The 18,104-nt window shown below is 34.6% G+C and overlaps 1 protein-coding gene across 1 annotated transcript in view; it reads left to right on the forward strand.

Annotated features, from left to right (window-relative positions):
* The first annotated feature begins 7,756 nt into the window (after positions 1 to 7,756).
* LOC129243794 (protein kinase C, brain isozyme-like) overlaps positions 7,757 to 18,104 on the forward strand; it is an 85,718-nt gene continuing 75,370 nt past the window's right edge. Inside the window, exons 1-2 of the mRNA XM_054881107.1 lie at positions 7,757 to 7,832; positions 16,569 to 16,683. The gene's annotated coding sequence lies outside the window, so the exon portion shown is untranslated. The remainder of the gene's footprint in view (positions 7,833 to 16,568; positions 16,684 to 18,104) is intronic.

Raw genomic sequence — 18,104 nt, forward strand, 5'->3', positions numbered from 1 at the left:
CCTGACAAATCCAGTCACTGGCTTTAAGTCAGTATCAGCCACCGAATTAGAATTGGCTAAAAATTATATTCCTTGAAGCCGAGATGTGAAATAATTTAATTTTTCTTACAGTTTTTTTCCGGTCAAGTGTCGCCGATGAGTGCTCTGAAATACGGCAACTAACCATTTCTTAAGTTTCTTCAAATCTTTATATTTTCTTTTTATTTGTTTTTAGCAATAAAAAGTGCCTTAACTAAAAATATTACATCACATTTCAGAGCACAAATATTTAAAGAAGACAATTATCATTTTTCAAAATCTTTGGCTAAGCTACATCAGCGTATTTAGGTAGACTTCAACTGGGTGTTTGTTTTTTTGAGAAACGTTTAGGCTGTTAAGAAAAACTTTTTGATATTTGATATTTACAGTGGGGATAAAACTCTGCAAATACTACCAGTTTATCCTGCACAAGCATACCCAGCTACTTCAGCGATGGTAGACATTATACAAGTTTCTACATAAAACTTGTTATTTCACGGTGTACGCCCTACATGATTACCTATAGTGGTGCGCTCATTTAAGAACTGAGCCATCGGCCAGGAAAACAACAAAAACACACAATTTTTGTAAAACCAAAAAGGTGCTTGTGTGAGCTCAACACGTATGAGAAAATAAAACAATGTGCATGTGAGTGTACACATCATAAACATAAACACTGTAGTGTGAAATTAAAGAGAGAAAATGTCAGCACTTGTACTTCTACACGTATGAATGAGCGTGCCATGTTCATGGGCCTGACATTGTTGCTGCATCCGTAAGTAACTCAGGTATACGTGGCAGACAGCATTTAATGGAGAAAGAGCGGAAATGAAATGAGGGCGCACACAATGCAGGTGTCGCTCGCTTTTGTTGGTGGTGATACAAGGCCAAATGATAAGATTTTAAGTGCCACACTTGGAAAAGATGAAAAAAAATTAATACACAGACATAGGCCACTACACTACTAAAGCGCACAGAAATTAGTTAAGGAGAAAAAAATTAAAAAAGTAGAAAAGAAAATAAAAATAGAAATAAAATAAAATAATAAGAAAATAAAAATATACAATAAGAAAATAAAATATTAGGGAAATAAAAAAACATGCAAAAAATAAGATAAAATGAATAAGAATCTAATTAAAAAATGAAGTAAAATAAAGCAAATTAAAAATAAAATTCACAAAAAATAAGCTAAAAAAATTGCAAAATAAATTAAAAAAAGAACAAAATTGAATTAAAATTAAATTGTATTGTTGAGCTAAATAAACATTTTATCGAAATGGTTGAGACATGAAGCGAGCCACTTAAGGGGTCGTAGAACTGTATAAAATTCAAAAATCGATTTTTCTGCTTTTTGCTTAAGACATGCGCTGATACTCTGAACATGACACACTTAGAGGACTAAGGTGAAAAATTTGTACATATTTGAATTTTAAATATTTGTGTAGCGGCTCTCTGTCCGAAAGTATAAGTATAAGTATAAGTATAAGTATAAGTATAAGTATAAGTATAAGTATAAGTATAAGTATAAGTATAAGTATAAGTATAAGTATAAGTATAAGTATAAGTATAAGTATAAGTATAAGTATAAGTATAAGTATAAGTATAAGTATAAGTATAAGTATAAGTATAAGTATAAGTATAAGTATAAGTATAAGTATAAGTATAAGTATAAGTATAAGTATAAGTATAAGTATAAGTATAAGTATAAGTATAAGTATAAGTATAAGTATAAGTATAAGTATAAGTATAAGTATAAGTATAAGTATAAGTATAAGTATAAGTATAAGTATAAGTATAAGTATAAGTATAAGTTTCAGTTTACCACTACCCTCTTCAATACCACCTCGATTTCCAGCATTGGATGATACCAACTAAATTCAAAGTAGCACAAAGTTTTATGAAATATTATTAAATAAATTACCATTTCAATAGCAGCTAACATTTCATCGCTCAACGGTAACGCTCGACTCTCGCGCATGCGAAAAATTTGCATAGTAAAAACATATTTATTTTGCGTTCCAATAAATTGTATGCACATTTTAGCAGTCCGCGTCAGCGAGTTCATGAATCAAGGTCATTGCCGTTCTGGCGCCAATTTGGCTGCGAGAACTTGACCCGCCTACTCCAAGTTCACAACCTCACCACCACGAAGACGAACAAACTAACTACCAACAATTTGTCTCCACTGACAATTTGTCTCTTTTTTCCGCTTCGCCTCATTGAACATCAAGCACAAGCATTAGGCGCACAAACTTTGTTGCCGCAAAACGCATTTATATGCTGGACTAGTCACAAAGTTAATTAACGCACTAAATTTTTAGTGCCAATGACCGTTAAAGTGTAGCTTTACGCAACTATTACTTGGCTTTAAAGTGTTGCCATGAAACAAGTTTTCTGGCATATTTCACTTTGCAATTTTCTTGCTTAACATTCTTTTAGGTAACCATCATTTCGCCTTATGACCTTGAATTCGCTTTTGCTGCATGGCTGGCTTAACATCGCTCTGACGGCTACAAAGTTTTCGGCCATTATATTTATTAGCCATCTAGCACCTAGTAGCTCTCTTATTATGAGGCGAGTCAGATAAATGGTCACATTTAGTCTTGCTTGGCTGCGTCCTTGCCACCTTCTTGATCCTGTCATTATTGTGCTTATTATTTGGCTTTCAGAGAGGCACTTATCGTTGTTTGCTTTGTGAATTTTCTACTAAGTGTGGATGTAGTTCTTTGTGGTTGAGAAATGTAATTTTACTTACGCAATTCTCTCTTACTATATATCGGCAGTAAAATTAATTCAATATTTTATGCAGTTGATAATTTTAAGGTACGACAAGCGTTGGCGGCCTGAGTTTGCTTTGCTTGTGACTCTGCAAATTATCAACTGTCATTATGCATTGAGTATTACAATATTAATTGACGAGATCGGCCTTTCAGATCTTGCGAAACTTTTCAAATATGATACTGATTTTCTTGAGAATAGGTGGTTAGCTAATGTCAGAGTCCAGATTACTCCAACCAGAGTCGGGAAGGCTCAATGACTCCTGCTTTTTTTTATGGTCCGCTTAATATTTTAGCTTTATTTTCACTACTTGAACTCTAAATTCTAAATCATGTGATATGTCACACAAGTCGAGTTCAGATATGAGCACGGAGTACATAGGAATGGTTTTAGAAATACATTTTCAGAGCGACCCAGGTTTTTCTTTTTTTTACGAGAAAGCAGCATCGAAAGCCTAGCACCGTCAAGTACATATTTCGTCGGAAGACGGTTCGAGTATTAAACTCAACGTCGACTAAGGTTTTGATGCAATATATGATAAGTTGCATCTACCTGATGCCCACGTTAATATCATTTAAGGTCCTCGACTCATTTGAAATGGTGTTTTTTGGGTGTTTCTTTAAAAGCGTGTAAAACGGAAACGCAAATATATTTTTATTTTTGTTTTGAGTATTTCTTACTTCTTTTATCTTGATCTATTAATAAACATTATAAATAAAAAAAATTTTGTGGTCATACGAGGTTTGTTTAAAAAATTGTCTGTCTTCAAAAAATTGTCTTTTAAAAAATGGTATGTCGCTGGCGACACGGATTCTGGCATTCAAAGGTGTCTGAAATCAAAAAAACAACAAGATTCTTGTTCGGTATGAATGTCGTTATCCTGTGAACTACGATGTTAAAAAAAACTTTGACAAAATGGCCGACGTTCAAAGATGAAACCTCGTTTTTTTATCCTTTTTTTTAAAAAGGTTAAAGGTTAAAAAAAAATACTAAAACATTCAGTTTCCAAATGGTCGTAGTTCACACGATAACGACATCAATTATACGCCATTTAAATTTTATTTCATCGAAATTGGTTCAGTAGAACCGGCTATATCTGTGGCGCCAACACGCAAAACATGATTTCGCCTTAAAAGATTTTGGTTCAAAGCTCAATTCATGCTTTGTTTTGCCTCGAAAATTTTTGTTTTTCAAATGAGGCGACGGCCTTAAGGAGAACGCCACGCCTGCCGGGTCTAAGAGCGAGCGATGTGGATAATGAGGTATGCGAGAAAAGCCTGGGGTTCTGAAGAAAAATAACCTTGTTTCGCTTTTTTTGCAGACCAACTAAACTTCAGGAGGAGGATGGTTCCATGTGTAGAAGTCCACGCAAGTGGGGAAAGTTACTGATCGCCATTCACTTGGGAGTGGCGAGGACGATTCTTCTACATATGGTTCAAGCAGGTCACAACGTCCGAGATTAGCCCACGTATTCTCTGGGTAGCTTCGGAACACCCGTTCGGGAGTGAGCTAACGTGAGAAGGCGAAGCATTCCAGGATAGTTGGTTGTGCGCTGGGTTTGGGACCCGCCACTTAAAAATCCCTCCCAATGAAAAGAACTGCAAAGCCTCGGATGAGAACTGCCTTTACTGATGACGACTCCTGCAAAGAAATAAGGAATATAATTTGAGGGCATGCACCTGGAATGTCCTGTCCCTTAATGGGGAAGGTGCCTCTGCCCGGCTGGTTGATGTCCTCGTGAGAGTAAAGGCTGACATCACTGCCCTCCAAGAGATGCGATGGACGGGGCAAGGTAAGAAAACCATAGGACCTTGCGACGTCTACTAAAGCTGCCATGTAAAGGAGCGCAAATTCGGTGTCGGATTTGTTGTGGGAGAGAGACTTCGTCGCCAAGTACTGTCGTTCACTCCGGTGGACGAGCGTCTCGCAACAATCCGCATCAAAGCGCGATTTTTTAACATCTCGCTAATTTGCGCCCACGCCCCGACGGAAGAGAAGGACGATGCGACCAAGGATTCTTTATATGAGCGCTTGGAACGTTCCTATGAGCGCTGCCCCCGCCACGACATAAAAATCGTGCTTGGCGACTTCAACGCCAGGGTGGGCAAGGAGGGAGTTTTTGGTCCCACAGTCGGAAAATTCAGCCTACACAACGAAACATCCGGTAACGGACAGAGGCTGATCGACTTCGCCGGGGCCCGAAACATGGTAGTCTGCAGCACCAGATTCCAGCATAAAAAGATACACCAAGCTACCTGGCTGTCTCCTGATCGAAAAACGCGAAACCAGATCGATCATGTTGTGATAGATGGAAGACACGCTTCTAGTGTATTAGGTGTACGTACGATCCGAGGACCCAACATCGACTCGGATCATTACCTTGTTGCAGCCAAACTGCGCACACGCCTCTGTGCAGCAAAAAAACGTACATCTACCTACGCAAAAAATGTTCAACCTCGAAATGCTGCAATCATAACAGACAGCCAGAAGATTCGCCACTCGACTCTCACTCCTGCTCTCAGAGACCACTGCCCAACAAACCGGCATTTCTCGTTCCCTATGTACCGCCGCCGAAGAAGAAATCGGATACCGGCGAGCCCGAAAAAACAGTTCATACGACGAGGAATGTCGCTGTCGCTGAAAGAAAGGATGCCGCCTATAGAGCCACGCTGCGATCAGGCGCAACGCGAGCAATGTGGGATCGCTACAGAGAGCTAAAAAAGGAAGAGAGGCGTATTGTCCGAAAGGAGAAACGAGGGGCCGAAATGCGAAGAGCTTGAGATGCTGGCTTTAGACTTGGAAAGTCTACCATCGACCAAATATTTACAATACACCAAATTTTGGAAAAGACCCATGAAAGGAGAATCGACACACACCAAGTTACTTGTATGCCGCGATGTCTGAATTTGGTAACCCCACAAAACTAATACGGCTTTGCAAGATGACGTTGCTAAACACCAGCAGCGCCGTCAGAATTTGGAAGGACCTCTCCGAGCCGTTTGACACCAAACGAGGTTTCAGACAGGATGACTTGCTGTCGCGTGACTTTTTTAACCTGATGTTGGGGAGCATCGTACGAGCCGCAGAACTTAATCACTCAGGCACACTATTTTATAAGAGCGTACAATTGTTGGCGTATGCCGATGATATCGATATCAGCGGTCTTAACAATCCCGCTGTTAGTTCTGCATTCTTCAAACGGGATAAAGAGGCAAAGCGAATGGGTTTGGTGGTGAACGAGGACAAAACGAAGTACTTCCTGTCATCAAACAAACAGTCGGCGCACTCACGTATCGGCACCCACGTCACTGTTGGCAGTTATAATTTCGAGGTTGTAAAAAACTTCGTTTATCTAAAGTCCTCTCTCGACAAACAAAACTAGCACTCTACAAGACTCTCATCATGCCCGTCCTAACGTATGGCGCAGAAGCTTGGACGATGACAACATCCGATGAAGCGACGCTTGGAGTGTTTGAGAGAAAAATTGGGCGTAAGAAATATAAAAAGTCACTTTAAAAAGCTCACGAGCTACACTGGAAGTATGGACCTAAAAGAGAGAACTCTCTTTTGGTTGTACCCTCCCAGTAAGGATTTCGCCTAGCGTAGCCCCATAGTTTGGTGTCAGCAAACCTCTCTTAGCTCTTCACTTCTGAGCTTCTCCTTGATGGTGTGTTGTTCCATAACAAGGAAGGGCTCGGGTTCTATTAAAGGCGAGGCCGTAGCCACTCTCGCCATTGCGTCTGTTATTACGTTCCCAGTTATGTCAGTTCCCTGTGTCATGGAACCCAAATAAGCCGGATGCAATTGTGCATTCTTAGTAGATTAAGTTTCTCGGTACACTCAAGTACCAGTGAGAATGAATACCATTTGACTGACTGTCACTCAGAATGGCAGTTCGCTCATTTCGGACATTTCTGTCTAAGTTTATCTCTGCACATAGACAAATGGCATACATCGCCGACGATGCTTGAGTTTCTTTTCAAATGCAGATCTACTTCAGCTTAACTTATTGTTCAATTCAATTCTGAACTTCATTTCGAATTTGATCACCTTAGTGATATCATCTCTGGGTGAGTATCTGGATGAGTGGGAGCTGCAGCCTTAGCATTTCCATGTTTTTAGATGGCATTACTACAGCCATCTCCCGAAAAAATAATCGATTTCTTTTTTACATACTATGTATTATCAATTTTTATATATAAAACTAAAATGCCTTCATTGCATAAGTATTTTATTTCAAGTTATATCGTACTGCGACAAATTACCAACAATTGCGTTGCCAACTTTATATTCCAAATATTTTTCAAAAACTGAAATAAAAATCTTTTTTTTTTGCATATTTACGTCATAGTTATTAAAATCAAAATTTAAATTGTGAATAAAAATATAAATTCACTAATAATTTCTTTTCTATCTCTCTGTGCCTTTCTCTCTTTCTTGTTCGCTCTTAAACTTTCAGGGGCTTTGGCAAACAAGGATTTCAATGTCAAGGTGAGTTCAAAACATTTATTGCAAAATGTTCTACTTGAATGACAGACACAAGCGATTACGAACAAACAAAAAAGTCACACAATTGAAATAGTTTCCTTGCAGAGGCATGTGCAGCTATCACTTAAACTTTTACCCAACTATCGCTGACAGTCTAATGCAATACACGCACAGTATAGCACATAATGGACTTATGAATTGAGATCTATCCGAAACGCATTTACACACAAAATTACTTAGACTGATATATATATATAGTGTAAATTTGTATGTAGTAGTTGCTCGCAACAGTTTAGGACATGTCACAGCAAACTGACTTTACTTTAGAAACGCCTGCGGCAAAACTTTTGTCCACAGTTTAATATTGACGAAGGACAGCAGGCACTGCAGCGTTTTCAACTTTTTATGTATCACTAACTTTTTGTGTCGTTTCCCCCTCTTTCTTCTTCTCTTCTTCTATTTTTGCAGTTTGCTCCTATGTTGTGCACAAGCGCTGTCATGAGTACGTCACATTCATATGCCCGGGCAAGGATAAAGGAATCGATTCCGTAAGTTTTTCTAAAAAAATAAGAAAAGAAATTGAAAAGTACGAAAACGAAGAAACTGAAATATATATAATTTATTTATTTGAACTTTTTTTGAGAAGCATTTAATAAATTACTAAATATACTATTTTTATTACTATACATACTTTTTATTAATAATAATTTCTTTTAATATTAAGCAAATATTTTCGCAATCATGAGCGCATTTTTAATCACTTAGAATCAATTTTATTTAATGCGCATTTCATTAGAGGCATTTTTTAGAGTCTCTTAGAGTCAGTAATTGAAAAGCTGTAGTTTTATGAGGAAAAGTAATAACAAAAGATTTAGCGCCATTTATACAACCATTTTGTGAGTAAAAATTTTGTAGGTAGTCATTTGTTATAGCAGCATTAGATGTAAAAAAAGTTGGCATATATAAAATAAAATCTCTTCTTGTGCTGCACACGCCGCTTTTGAAACTCCCACACACACAATTATACACTTGCACGCATACATGCAACTTCACAACATATACTTGTAGTACTCAAACATAGCACAAACATATGTACATACATACATACATACCGCCAGCGTCAAAATAAAGTGTACACCACATATTTTATTAACAAGTTTTGTTAATTTATCTACATATTTTTTAGTATCACTTTTTTTATATACAAATATATTTCATACCACAACAAAAGCAATAGAACGAAAAAAGTTCAAATTTTATACAAAATTTGGAAATATTTGGCAAATTTCCATAAAAAATTTCCCCTTTCTAATAAGAATTTTCGGAATTTTTTTTTTTATTTTTCTGGGTATGCAATTGTATAATCCATTAAATTTATGACAGAATTACACACTAGGCTGCTCAATAAATTTTGCAGTTCGATAAGAAAAACTCAAACTTATGGTTTGAAATACACTTTATTATTCAGTATTGTCTCCCTGAACATCAATAGACTTGTTCCAATGTGATTCCAATTTATCAAATCCATCCCTGAAGTGAGACTCTAGAAGGACTGCAAAATATGCTTCCGTAGCTGTTATGACCTCAGCATTCGTTAAAAATGTTGTCCACGCATAGATTTTTCTTTTAGTCAGGAAACAGATGAAAGTCACTGAGGGCTAAGTCTGGTGAATACAGTGGATGCTTTAACAATTCGAACTTTAATTCATGGCCATTGTCAAAATGCTCTTGTGAGATGATGCATTATCCTAATGAAAAAAAAATTTAGAATTTTTTTCCTTTGCAAACTGAGTATTTTTTCTCAGACATTCTTTCTTTCAGTTAAACTAAATGCTGCAATAATACTCAGAATTTATTGTGTTACCAGTTGGCAAGTAATTCCGAAACGAAATTCCTTTCACATCTCAAAAAACTTACGCCAACACCTTCTTGGCCGATTTCTGGACACGAACGCGTTTCGGAGCTAATGTATCAGGTTCATACCACTCTTTAGCCTCTTGTTTGGGTTTAGGATCATAGAATCGATGGACAAAATGTAGCTGAGAAAGTAGCCTTCGAATGGTATTTTATTCCATTATTAGCGAATGCGGCTTCCATTGTGCACACAGCTTTCTGAAACCCAATAAAATCAAAACCAATCAAAATATTGCTTACACTGCCCAATGATATGTTTAGGGCTTCTACTAAATCTCTTAAAGTCGCAAGAAAGGCAAGTGGGATAATCAAAAAGCCGATAAATGATGTCTAAACCAATTCTGTGGTTTCTTTCTTTCACACAACAACCTTTTACTTCTACGACAATGTTTGAGAACACCTTTTTAATAGCCGACCTGAGCGCTGAACGTCTTCACTAACTCAGTATTTTGACAGAATAGACTAAAAAAAATAGACTACAGCACTTAGAAATTACTGTATTTTCCGACCAAAAGTACATAGTAACAAAATATACTACTTTCGTAAGCATCTGTGGGGTTTTTCTTTGCGTGTGAGTGACAAATTTAAATAAGGTGCATAAGTAAATTTCTTCATAATTAAAATTTTTTCCTAATTGACTTATTTGTGCAGCTCCATAACTAAGGTATCAATCGATTTTACTGTAACCGAGTGTTTGTAGTTCTGGGGGGAGCAAAGTTCTGCTAAGGAACACCACATTCCTCTTCCTCTTTCAACGTTTTTGAACTCGTATCATAATTTTTCCCCCACTCCCCAAAATGGTATTTCGACAAAGACGACGAAAATCAAACCTGTCACTCTTTGCAGATACATTGGCCTTTAAATAGTCACTTGCAGTTTTGCAATCTCCACGTGTGACAATTTGGTTTGTTAGCATAGACGTTGAGCTATTGTAGAGAAATTACAACGGACAGAAAATTTTTTTTTTTCAGACGAAATTTAACGTTCATTTTGAGCGGCTCTAACACACAAAATCGCAGGCTAAAACGAAATAAAGGTTTACTTCCCGCAATTTCTAAGTCAGTTGGACTATTTTTATGTATTATTCGAGAACTTTGCTCAAGATTTTCATCAAATGCTGAATAATAAGGCTGAGCCCTATTCTTAGACTGCGGGTACAGTAGTGACCACAACAGCCATGATGAATCAGCAGCTGACATTCGATGAAAATTTCTTTCTCATCGAAATTAAAATTTGGGGTTACTCATTTCGTCCACAGAGGCATAGTACTGGCTGTCAATAAAGATTTTTAGTCTGCAAAAGTTCTCATTCTCAAATTGATTTCATCACTCAAAACCAATATCCGCATTTGACTCACCCTGTACAAATAGCATTTTTGTAGTTTTCCATTTGCAGTCCTTAAAAACAGAATGACACTTGAATGCCTACTACACTCTACCAACAAGTAAGAATACACACACACACGAATGCAGCAGACAATATAAATATCAACACACACAAATGTAGTAATTCGTCGAGTGCAGCGCATGAGAAAGCGTCAGCTGCGTGCAAAGTATAGATAATGGAAACGCAAAACTTCGCCAGTGCATTTTTTTCTTTACCGCACATGGGTACACAAATACATTTTTGATCAAAATAATATATACCCAATATTTTGGCCAGTTAAAAAAATGGCGAGTGTTTGTTATATGCAGAAAATGCGGAACACCGTCAAGGGAAAAAAGTATCAAAAATCAACTGGAATTTTGAGCCATAGAACTGGGTAGGAAATTTTTCTTTTAAGGGGTTACATACGTCCAAAATGCGCTAAAAAACTATTTTTAGAAATGATAACAATAAAAATAAATTTAAAAAATTGTGTAAATTGTTTATTAGTACTCAAACTTTTCAAAAAAATTTATTTTAATTTTTCTTTACAAAAATTAGTATATAAAAAATCTCGTGGCCCAAAGTACAATGAAAAAAATGTTGCTACACGGGCTGCATCATTTCTCTTTGAAATGTTGATGGATCTGTAAAAAGTAAAAAAAATCTTGTCAAATAAGGTTTTAGTTCTAGTTTGACGAGCCGAATTTTTGAATTCCGAAAAATTTTGCAATTTACGGAACTTTAAAAAATGTATGCGTTTTACGTCATAAATGTCACACTTTAATTATGTGTATACATTTTTTTTAATAAAAATATCAAAAATCCGGCTTGACAGATTATAGAGAAAACGCTTACGAATATGCAAAAAAAACCGCATCAAAAAATATTAAAAAATGTATGAATTATCATGCAGACCGTGCCGGAAAAATTAGTTTCGAAAAAAACTAGTTTAAACGGCCACATGCCTCAGACGAAGGACAGGTACCTGTGCGCATCAAGCTCTCGTCGGGCAGTTACATTTTCTGCCATAACTTTGTGTCTACACTTTTTGCAAACGACTTGCAAAAAAATACGCCTAAAACTAAAAATAATAGTAATATGTAAAAAAATCGATTTTTTGAAAATTCTGGACGTATGGAACCCCTTAATTCTGATTAAAAAATTCTAATTCTTGTGAAACTTTTTCGCATTTTTATAAATCTCTCAGAGGGCTGGAAATTTTAATTTATATTATAATTGTTGTAGAATGAACTATATGTTTATAAAACATTATTGAAAATTACAAAAGCAAAAAAGAGGAAGTCAAAACTGTTAAAAATATTGCGCCTATTATTTCGATTATGGGTGTAAATATGTCTCTATGATACACACTTATACATTCACAATAACTGTAGGTGTTTATGTCTATATTTAAACGAGTTTTTGTTTTTGCAAAAGTTTTACTTTATTCTAAACAGTATTGCTTTTTCCACGCAGCACTTATTTAAATTATCATCATGAATTGCGAAGGTTTCTTGCACCCTTATAGCCTACCCACAGGCGCAACGGCATGTGAGTCGACGCGAAAAGATGCAGGGAGAAGAGAAAAACTTTCTAGAGAAAATAAAACGCAGTGAAGTTATAAAACGGAAATGGCATGGCTTTATTTTAGGAAGCAAATGATAGCAAAAACAAAAACATATTTACCTTGCCAGGTACAACTTTATCTTTCCAATGCCGCACTTTCGCCTGAATTCGTTCATAATCTTTTTTTATTTATTTTTTTTATTTCTTACTTGAACGCGCAGTCGCTTGGAAAATGCGCATGTGTAGTGAAATATATTCGCACACACGCACACATACCCAAACATGCAGGTGCAGTGCAAAAACGTGTTGCATGCCACACAGAAGTTGAAAATTTCGTTCACATTTGGTTTTTTTTGTTTTGTTTTAAATTTTATTTTTACGACTTTTGTTTCCACAAAAGTTGCGCCAGCGTTCAGCTAGCATGTGTGATGCGCACACCGTCACATACACATACATACATATGCACAAGTGATGCGTTGGATGGCGCTGCGGCGCGCACGTGCAATTTTCAATTGCATGACACAAACAGTTGCCGAACAAAGTCAAATGTGAAGCGGCAAGCAAGAAGGCGGAAGTTGAGTCAAGAACGGTTGACGTAACTTCTTTTATTTAATTTTTATTTTTATTTCCATTTTAGAGAAAACTATAGAGCAAGTCATTTTAGTCTGTACTTAAGCTTTTTTAAGGCGACAGCAAGTATAAAGTGACTTGCACAGCGTTAGATATTCGCCTGTCATCAGCAGTTTGCTGCCTCTTCTTTTTGTCTTCTCTCAAATTCTGCGCCAAAAATTTAACCAGAGGACTACCTGAGGGAATACATATATTTGTGTGTACTCGTATGTGGCTCACTAACAATAATGGTGTCACATTTTTTATACATAATTTTCTACTTTTGCGCAAGAATACATTAACTGATATACACTCGAATACATAAATGTGCGAGAAAAAACGAAGCATTTTCCACCTCCCTCATAAGTGTTTTCGCAGCCTTTAAAAGCGTTTTATGTTTCATTTGGAACTTGAACTAAATACATACAAGACAGCTCACTTGATTTAAACAGCTAACTGAGTATTGAAATAGTTTTTTAGAAATAAAAATGAATTTCCACATAGACTCTACATACTGTGAGCGTGAAAAGAAATCATACATCACATATTGATAAGTTTTGACTATTTGTTTATTTATTTTGTAATTTCTGTTTATTTCTGTTATAAAAATATAGGAAATACTACAACAAAAACCAAACCAAAGCTTCGAACTTTGTAGAAAATGTATAAGAATCCGAGTAATTTTCATCAAAACTTCAAACTTTTTGCTCAGAATTTTATTAAGAACTATAAGAAAATATTCGGGCATGCAATTTTATAGATCATTGAATTTTGGTACAATAAAGTGCAAGTTTCAACTGACTCAAAATTTGCGTTGATTTTTGAAAATTTTTTTATGGACGGAGTTAGGTGTTTTCTTCCATATAAAAAATGCAGAGTAGGTGTCAAGTGGAAAAAATGGACAAAACGCAACCGAAAAAACTCTGAAAAATCACTGTGATTTTCCTTTTACTTGCAACTTGTACTTTATTTTACTTAACTATAAATCTGGATACGTGAAATTTTCCTATAAATTTTGATTAGAATTTACCGAATTCTGCCGGAAGGTCTTAGTAAAAGTTTGAAATTGTGATGAAAATTTACCGAATTTTTAGAAATTTTATACAAAGCTCGAAACTTAGTTTATATTTGGTTCGCTTGAAATCAAAAGGTCGATGCAGGGCTTAATGCCAGCTGGGTTAACCTAACCAAACCTATAAACTGCCACATCAGGCAAAATAAACAAGAAATGAGAGGAGCTTGTGATTTTCCTTTTACTTGCAACTTGTACTTTATTCTACTAAACTATAAATCTGGATAGGTGAAATTTTCCTATAAATTTTGATTAAAATGTACCGAATTTTGCCGGAAGGTCTTAGTAAAAGTTGGAAATTGTGATGAAAATTTACCGAATTTTCCGAAATTTTATACAAAGCTCGAAACTTAGTTTATATTTGGTTTGCTAGAAATCAAAAGGTTGATGCGCGGCTTAATGCCAGCTGGGTTAACCTAACCTAACCTACAAACTGCCACATCAGACAAAATAAACAAGAAATGAGAGGAGCTTGTGATCAGTTAAACGTCTTTAATTTCTTTTTTTTCTTTTTTCAGAAGATTATTGATTTTAAATACTTCAGCTATAATGCTATAAAATTTAAGTAATTATTACACAATCGCAGAAATGTTTTGGAATTATTAAATTTTAGGGAATCCCATATTTTTTTCCCAAGCACCAACTTTTTTCTACTTTGAGCGCACAGTGATGACTTGAAAAGTGGAAAATTTACTATTCACACTACAACAAAAACCATATAGCTTAAAGTCTTGAACTTTGTACAACGCATATTGTATGAAAATTCGGCAAATTTTAGTCACCATTTCGAGTTTTTTAGCCAGCGTATTTAGGATATTTCGAATTTTTTGTGGGAATTTTTGAACGTTATTTCTATGCGAAGGGGAATTAAACTTTTTAGTTGACTTGTCGCATTACGTGGCACTCAATTAAATTTATGTTCTAGTATGCATTTTCTTTGTAAAATAATAATAGTAATAATAAATGGTTAATAAGTAAGAAATATAGGTGTAAAGAAAAATAATAGTCTAATAAAAATATACGAAAACAAAATTTACAAATTAAAAAAATAAAAAAAAAACTAAATAAATAAATTTTTAATTCTTTTTCATGATAATTTTATTTCATTTGAAAAATCACTCCTTCATATGAAAATGCGCTGGTGAAGTATAAGAAAAGCTTAAAAATGTAATCAGAAATAAAAAAATTAAAAGAGCACTCAAGCGCTCAATCAGCATTGAAAATTTATTTTAAAGGTTCTCATTAAAAATTTAAAACTGGTATAGAATAAGCCTCTAATAGTTTTTTTTTTTCAAACATACAATTATATACGCTAGCGGAAATTTTAGAATTAAACTGAAGAATATCTCCTATATATAAAGCAAAAATATTTCATACTTGGCCGCTCACTCATTCATCTTCAGCTTTTAATGTATCTTTTATTATAATTATAAGTATTTATTATTTCAAAAGAAATTCTTAAACTCACTCATGTGTTTTTTCTTCTTCTTCTTTTTGTATTCGTTTTCCATACTTTTTCACAACAACATCTACAACAATTCAACATCAAAATCATCAACTACAACATGCTGCATGCAACTTGCAACATATCTTACGTGTCTTGTGTCGTCTTGTGCGTCACCACCAATCATCAACCAACTCACCAACGATAACATAAAAAAAATTTCAAATCAACTCAAACATCAACATCGCCTCGAAAAATGAAAACAAAAACTGACTACTTCAAATCTGAACAAAATTGCATTGCCAATTTAATTTACAACAACTCCGCGCAAAAACGTCACTTCAATCAACTAAAATGAATTTCAAAAATAAAAATGAAACCCAAAAAACAAATTTAAAAAAAAATATTATAAAACAAACTTCAAATTGTAAAATTTAATACGTAAATGATGCCAAAAAATGTTTAAAAAATATTACAAAAAACGAAACTTAATTTACTATTGACCAAAAATCTCACAAATCTAAATATTTGGCATTCAAAAAAATTTCGTCATCATACATGCGCATAAAACTACAATAAACGTCGAAGCCACCTCCACGCAATTGCAAACAATGCACCATCTTCACAACAAAAACTACAACAAATGCAATGTTTCATATTAACAACGATAACATTTCATGATAACATAATAAAAAAAAAATTTAATTCAATTTAATTGATATAAAAAAACAAAAATATTTTAATAATTTAAAAAAATTATTATTTAAAAAAAAATTTTGAAAATTTGAAAAATTTATATTTAAACATTTTTAACATTTTTTCAAAATGTTTACTTAATTTGCACTGCGTGAAATACCACCAAAACCAAAAAAATGTATGATGACGCTTTATATAAAAAATTTGCAAATAATATTTTCGAAACGCAAACCCGCAAAACAAAACTAAAAATATTTAAAAAAATTGTAAAAATTATTATTTAAAAAAAAATTTCAAAAATTTTTACTTAATTTCCACTTCGTGTAATAACAAAACAAAAAATTCATGGCAACGCTTTATACACAAAATTTTTAAAATTATGTTTCCGCAAAAAATGTATAAAAAATTTAAAAAAATTATTCAAAAATATTCTTGTGATTTTCTAAAACTCTAAACAAAACAAAATTACACAAAAATAAATGTCCAATCTATTTAAAATAATTCAAATGAAATTCATCACATCCAAAAAAAAAACAAAAAAACAAAAAAAAATCAAAATCAAATTGTCAAATTTTAATATGAAACAAACAAACTATGATCACTTGCACATCACAGGATTCACCACAAACAGTGCATCATTTCGAACCATTCACATTTGGTGGGCCAACTTTTTGCGACCACTGTGGCTCGCTACTCTACGGCATCTATCATCAGGGTCTCAAATGCTCAGGTAAACGCACGCGAATTGGAAATGTGTGAATGAGGAAAAAAATAATAAATGTAAGGAGCGCCAAGCGAGAGTGGAAAAAATGTTGAAGTATTTAATTTAAAAAATAGGAAATATTTGGTAATATTTTGGGCATGAATGACATAATTTAGAGGGCAGTTTGCATATTCTAATCGGCGTTTAGATACAAGAGTCCCAGCAGAACTCTAAATATTCATACATTGAACTGTTAAATTGCATACTCGTTGTGTGATACATTTGAATTTTACAAATAGCAACTTTTCTGGGGCTAGAAATATATGGGAAACCATAGAAGGAGTGTGTAAAAGAACTCTTCTTAAATTTTTCCGCAACGATTCAAATGTATGCCGTCAAATGCAGGAGCGTTTATGTCTTAGCATAAGCTTTTGTGAATTTTAAAAATTTTTTTTTTTCAAAACAACAAAAAAATACTTACAGATTTACATTGAAAGCAGATAATATTTTTTCTGTCACAAAAATTTTCTTCACATAACGAAACGGAAAACTTCCACTTGATCTCAACTGGGCTTATTCATCGAGGTCGAAATGCCCTCGATGTGACTGCCACTATGTATGCGGTATATTACCGTTATCCTAAAGGTCAAATATATATAATTTAATATATCTTGGTGCTATAGTTGCAAAGCAAAGTTATATGCCGTACGACATGGTGTACCCCAAATTATTCGTACTATAAAAATTATTATACCATACAATTTGAGCAAAAAATCCTGCATACATGCCAAATTGAAATGACCACAGCTACATTACATATCTTATTCTCAATTTGAATTATTTGCCTCAATATTTCTAGAAGCATCATTATATTAAGTTGGTGAAAAAATAAATCCATAATATTTTCACACCTCACGCTTTTTCTGTAGATTTATTATGTTTATGCTCAATTAAGTACCACAATTAATTAGTTTACCACCAAGCATACCAAATAAGTGCCAGTATGGTTTTGATAACCGCACTTTTTACATACTCATATACAAGATTGGTATGTATAACATCAATGGCTGAGAGGTGTTCCATTGTCGAATGCAAAATGCGTGAAGGCGACGAAGTGGAAAGCGAAGCGAGAAAATTGCACCAAGTGCCTTAATGCCGCTTAACAACACGTGTGACCTTAGACTTACGCCCACATACGTACATATTCGCGCGCACATACGCGCATTAGCGCTAGCAGGATTTTATGCACAATCCCTTTTTTATGCGACAGAAAGGGGAGCATTTAAATTAAATTACAGACAAAAAGGGCAGCTTGTATGTGCGCACGTACTCGTCTGTACTTGGATACACCTATGAGCGATAGCCAGGTGCGCAAAGTAGGGCTGAGCTCATGAAAAATATTTTTCACTTTTTTCGAGGAAAACACGGCGAATTCATAAAAGCCCTTT

Source organism: Anastrepha obliqua, chromosome 4 (assembly GCF_027943255.1).
Source record: "Anastrepha obliqua isolate idAnaObli1 chromosome 4, idAnaObli1_1.0, whole genome shotgun sequence".
Lineage (NCBI taxonomy): Eukaryota > Metazoa > Arthropoda > Insecta > Diptera > Tephritidae > Anastrepha > Anastrepha obliqua.